We start from the raw sequence: 6226 nt of genomic DNA on the forward strand, positions 1-6226 counted from the left end.
GTTATCAGATATTCTTGTGTGCAACTTCACCTCTTTTCCTCCTAGAGTAGAAGAAAGTAGCCCTACTCTTTTTTGAGCTGTTTCCCACCACTGTCTTCCTCATTTTTTATACTTTAGCCATACTTTAATTTCATGAATTTGCCACCCTTCCTTCTGCTGCAAGAGCATCCTGACTTCTCCAGAACTTCATTTCTTTTCTTCACACTTAAATTTTCTTTTCTTCAGTATACGTTTTTCCTTTTTATTTCAGCCAGTTTTTTTCCTATTAACACTAAAATATGCTCGATTTTCTACCACTTTTTAAAACATCTCCCTTCTTTTCCACAATTCCCTTGCAGCTACTACCCATTTCTCTGTTTTGTTTTTTTTACTGCCAGATTTCCTCACTTTTCTGAACTCATGTCTATTTTCTCATATTTTAAATTGCTCCAGTCTGGCATCCCCAACTCCCCCCTTCACCCCACATCGTTCCTTTGAAATAGTTTAGCTCCATGTCACCAATCTAATGAACATTTTCAGTCTTTGCATGGCCATGTTCCATTTCTGTTATGCTCTATGATTTATCTCAAGTGTATACATTATGCTCCATTTCTTTTGCCACAAGCACCCTAGACCAAGCTACCTTTATCTGACTCCTGGACTACAACAGTAGCTAGATATCATCATCACTTCCCTCAGTCAGTTTATCACTATGATTAGAATGTGACAAAGCATCACTAATAATAACTACCCTCACTCTCTTTAAAACTCGCTTATTTCCCATTTGATGCCTTAAACATGACCTTTGATGTTCTTTATGATATCAGAACCAAGAAAGATGATTCAGATTTTCTTAATTGTAAACTACTTTCCTCTTCCCCTTTATTTCTGCATTTAGTTACACTTAAATTCCATAGCCTTGTTACACGTCCTTCTTCCATAAACTTGGTACTTGTTCCCTCTATATGAAATAAAGCCTTCCTTGACTCATCTTTCAGAGGTCATGTCCCTCTTTTTTTTTTCATTTCTTACTATATTTTTAAAATAATGTCTTACTTTTAGAATACTTTAAAACTCACAAGTAGTTACAAAAACAATACAGAGTTCCTGTGTACAGGTAAGCTGCAACTGCTTCCTACTATCTTATGTAACCTTAGTTCATTGTCAAACCCAGAAATTGACATTGCAGCACTGCTATTAACTCAGGTACAGATTTTATTCAGATCTCATAATTTTTACATGCTTGCCTTTTCTTTTCTTTATGTAGTGTTTCATGTAGGTTTATGTTACCATCACCACAGTCAGGATATAGAATATGTATCTCAAAGGAACTCCTTGCTACTTGTTAATAGTTACATGCTACACCCTCATCTATCACTAATAGCTACTACCCACTGATTTTTTTCCTCTGTTGCTATAATTTTCTCACTGTAAAGATATTTTGTCCTTGGAGTCATACAATTTGTAACATGTTGAGGCTCGCTTCTTTCACTGGGTATGTTGCCCTTTAACTCTATCAGTGCTGTATGTCTCAATAGTTTTTATTTTTAAGTAATATTTCATTGTATAGATGCATCACAGTCTGGTAATCCATTCACCATGAAAAGACATTTGAGTTTTTAACACAACCAAGTGGGGTTTATTCCAGATATGCAAGGCTCTTGCTTTACTGTTTGAAAATTTGTTAACGTAACTTATCATACTAAGAAGAAAATAAGAGCCACGTGATTATATTGATACAAAAAAAGCATTTGACAAAATTAAACACCCATTTATGATGAAAAAGGTATAAAATTTGCATCTAGCATGGTATGTAATGAAATACTAAACACATTAATTTGGAAACAAGACAAGGATATGCACTTAATATGTCTGTTTGATACAGTACTTCATGACTTAACTGGTGCAGTAAGATAAGGGCATAAAAAGTATACAGCCTGGAAAGGAAGAAGTAAAGCTCAGATTTACAGATAACCTAATGGTCTCATGTAAAACCCCAGGAACTCTCCAAGAACATCCTGGAACTAATAAATGAGTTTAGCAAGATCACAGAATAATACAAGGCCAACGAAATTTTTATTTTTATATGTTATAAATGACATCATTTACAGTTGCTAAAAATGTACAGTATTAAGTATAAATTTAAGAAAATGAGATGTTTGCTGAAAACTATAAATGCTAATGAAAGAAGAGCTAAATAAATGGAGAGATATACCATATTCATGGATTGGGAGGCAACATAGTGAAGATGTCAGCTGTCCCTCAAATGATCTGTGGGTTTAATACAATTTCTATCAAAATCCCAGAATTCTTTGTAGATAGACTTTCTAAAATTTATTTGAAGAGGCAGAGAAACAAGAATAGCATATACAATTTTGAAGATGAAGGAATCAGTCTACTACACCAGCAGGAGAGTATAGTATTGATACCAACTGTGTGCAAAATCCAGAGAGATAGACACATACAGCAGTGAAACAAAATGTGGAGTCCAAAATAAACTCACACCATTACGGCAAATTAACTTTTGAGTAAGAAGGAATTATGCTGGGACAACTGAAATAGTGTTGGAACAATTGGAAGTTTATAGCAAAAAAAAAATCCCTCAACTTCAATCTCCCAAAGTTAGGCCAGAATTCTTCAAGTGACAAGATATAATCCTTTTTGAAAAATATGAATAAATTGAACTTGTAAAAAGTAAAAATGTTTTGTTCTGAGGAGAACCCTGTTAAGTGGAAAGACAAACCACAGACAGAAAATGTTTGCAAATATATTCAGTAAAGGACTTGTGTCCAGAATATATAAAGAACTTTAAAAATTCAGTCAGTTCAGTTCAGTTGCTCAGTCGTGTCCGACTCCTTGCAACTCCATGGACTGCAACACGCCAAAGCCTCCCTGTCCACAGCCAACTCACAGAGTTTACTCAGACTCGTCCATTGAGTCAGTGATGTCATCCAACCATCTTCTCTGTCGTTCCCTTCTCCTCCTGCCCGCAATCTTTTCCAGCATCAGGGTCTTTTAAGATGAGTCAGTTCTTCGCATCAGGTGGCCAAAGTATTGGAGTTTCAGCTTCAACATCAGTCCTTCCAATGAATATTCAAGACTGATCTCTTTTAGGATGGACTCGTTGGATCTCCTTGCAGTCCAAGGGACTCTCAAGAATCTTCTCCAATACCACAGTTGAAAAGCATCAATTCTTCAGTGCTCAACTTTCTTTATGTCCAACTCTCACATCCATACATGACTACTGGAAAAACCATAGCCTTGACTAGATGGACCTTTGTTGGCAAAGTAATGTCTCTGTTTTTTAATATGCTATCTAGGTTCGTTATTACTTTTCGTCCATTGAGCAAGCGTCTTTTAATTTCATGGCTGCAATCACCATCTTCAGTGATTTTTGGAGCCCAAGAAAATAGAGTCTGTCATTGTTTCCGCTGTTTCCCATCTATTTGCCATGAAGTGATGGGACAGATGCCATGATCTTAGTTTTCTAAATGTTGAACTTTAAGCCAACTTTTTCACTCTCTCACTTTAATCAAGACCCTCTTCAGTTCTTCACTTTCTGCCATAAGGGTGGTGTCATCTTCATATCTGAGGTTATTGATATTTCTCCCAGCAATCTTGATTCCAGTTGCGCTTCTTCCAGGCCAGCGTTTCTCAAGATGTACTCTGAATATAAGTTAAATAAGCAGGGTGACAATATACTGCCTTAATGTACTCCTTTTCCTATTTGGAACCAGTCTGTTGTTCCAGGTCCAGTTCTAGCTGTTGCTTCCTGACCTGCATTCAGATTTCTCAAGAGGCAGTTGAGGTGGTCTGGTGTTCATGTCTCTTTAAGAATTTTCCAGTTTGTTGTGATCCACACAAAGACTTCGGCATAGTCAATAAAGCAGAAGTTCATGGTAAGAAAAGAATCCCAGTTAGAAAATGGGTAGAACAGACACCTCAACAAAGAGGCTACTGTAATGGTAGTAGGTGAAAAGATGTTCGTGTTCAATGTAATTAGCTATTAATGAGGAAGTGCAAACTGCAGCTATAAAGGATGCCTATTAGAATGGCTAAAATAGGACTGATAACTCTATGTGCTGATGCTTATGCTGAACAACTTTAAAATGTTAGATGTTTAGCCTTTCTAGAAAATGGTTTGTCATACTTTTACATTATCACATACCTTATATTTGGAGCATTTGTCACTTTAATTATATTTTCAGGTGATTTTCTCCCCCAGTAGTTCTTTAATTATGCGAGGTCTGAGACTCTTATCTGTCTTGGCCCACTGTTGGCATTACAGTTTTTAGCATGAAATCTACACACAGACACAGATGTTCATGTATACATCTCTCTCCATTTATATATTTGTATTTCCTTTTGCATCCAATTGTAATAATCACAATGAGATGTAGAAGGTATGGGCTTTACATTGCAGTAGCCACAGTAGAAAGGAAGAATAAATCAAGTCTTCTATACTCATTGTTTCTTAATATAAAAATACAGTTAATTAGAAAGATCTTGATGCCTCAAGTTATATTAGAAGCATACTGTAACAAACCATTTAAGCCACAAATGATGGAATTCCAATAAGGTCATTTGCATCTCTACTTATTTAGTATAAAAATACAAACATTGTAAAAATGTACAAACCATTTTCAAGTCTAAGCCCTGGAAAAATTCTACCTCAACAAAATGCTGCCACCAAAACAAACTTGGACTAATTTGATGAATAAGTCTTTAATAAGGAAATACATACTTGCAGGTGTCCAAATAGTAATGAACATTTCCCAATAGAAGGAGATAAGTGAGGAAATCTGAGTTTATGACTAGCAAACAAGAGATAAACTACTAAGAATCTCTAATTGCAAATTCAGTTCCTTTTTAGGCAGCGTAAATATTGCATGATATGGATAAGAATTATGTAAAAGTATGATTTGTCAGATGAATGTCTAAAAAAGTTGAGGTTTCTCAAAAAGCATGTGCTTTGAAAACTCTAGGTAATAACAATGTGTACCAAAATATCACATCAATTTAAAATCAATTTGAAGCTCTCCAGAGTGGTAAGTATAGAGTAATTTGAAGAGTTGGCTTCAAATGACACCTGATTTTGGATCCAGTTTCACTATACTGGCCTACGTGTCATATTCAGTATGACAGAGAACTGGAGACAATACAGCTCCATTGGTTGATAATTCCCCAGGGTCCCTCCCCTAGTCTGACTTTATTAAAAAATACTGGAATTATGACTACAGTTCTCGTGTGGGGAATCAAAGTTGTGTGGTTCCAGATGAAAATGAAGAAAATGATCTTGCTAAGAAGAGCTTTAAGTAACAGCATAGATACACTGATTTATAAAAACGAATGACAGTTGGGAAATAAATATGGTCTAAATGTTTACATCACAAGTGGTTGCATCATGTATGGCACCCAAGAGTTAGAACTCAGCTGCTTGACAAATGCAGTCATAATGAATATTAGAATGAGAGTAAATTTTAAAAAACAAGTTTTAAATACATAAAAAAAGAGTTGAATACAATACTGTTTGCTTTTCCATGGAGGTGTTTACTGCTAAATATTTCATTTTTCTGCATATGGCTTCTCTAAATAAAGTTTTCACACAGGGAAATATTTACCAGTTTAAAGAGAATCATAATACAAAATTTTCTGTCATAAATTATATCCCAATTTAGCTAAGCAACTTTAAACTTAATTTTCTACTAACAAGTCTCAAGTATCACTAGACTAGTTTTTAAATTTAACAGTCACTGATTAGAAATAACAAAAATGATTTTCAATTGTATTCTTTTCTTGCTGCAAGCTTATAGAAGTACGCCACCTAGAGTAAATTTTATAATTTTTAAAGTTTAAAAACATCTGGACTGGTTTTATTATTTTAAACTATAAAAAGTAGGTACATTTCATCAAAATCAAGCTAAATATTATAATAATTGTGGAATTTTTCATACACTGTTTTGACATGTAACTTTCTTAATATTGCTTTCTGTAAAATTGACTATTTTTCAGTAGTTCCTTATTAAGCAATTTACATAGTGTGCCCTCTTGAGATGATTAACAAATCAAGTTTAGGAGTTACAGTTTTTAAAACCTGATCCAATGACATTAGGTAATCTTAACATGCTATTACCAACAGAAATAATTATGGAAGTATTTGAGAGATAATATAAATAATGAGTTTTGGATATATACATAAGTACAAGCATTAATCTTGTGTTCAATGAATTTTTAAGTATAATTGTGG

This window comes from Muntiacus reevesi, chromosome 12 (genome assembly GCF_963930625.1).
Source record: "Muntiacus reevesi chromosome 12, mMunRee1.1, whole genome shotgun sequence".
Taxonomy (NCBI): domain Eukaryota; kingdom Metazoa; phylum Chordata; class Mammalia; order Artiodactyla; family Cervidae; genus Muntiacus; species Muntiacus reevesi.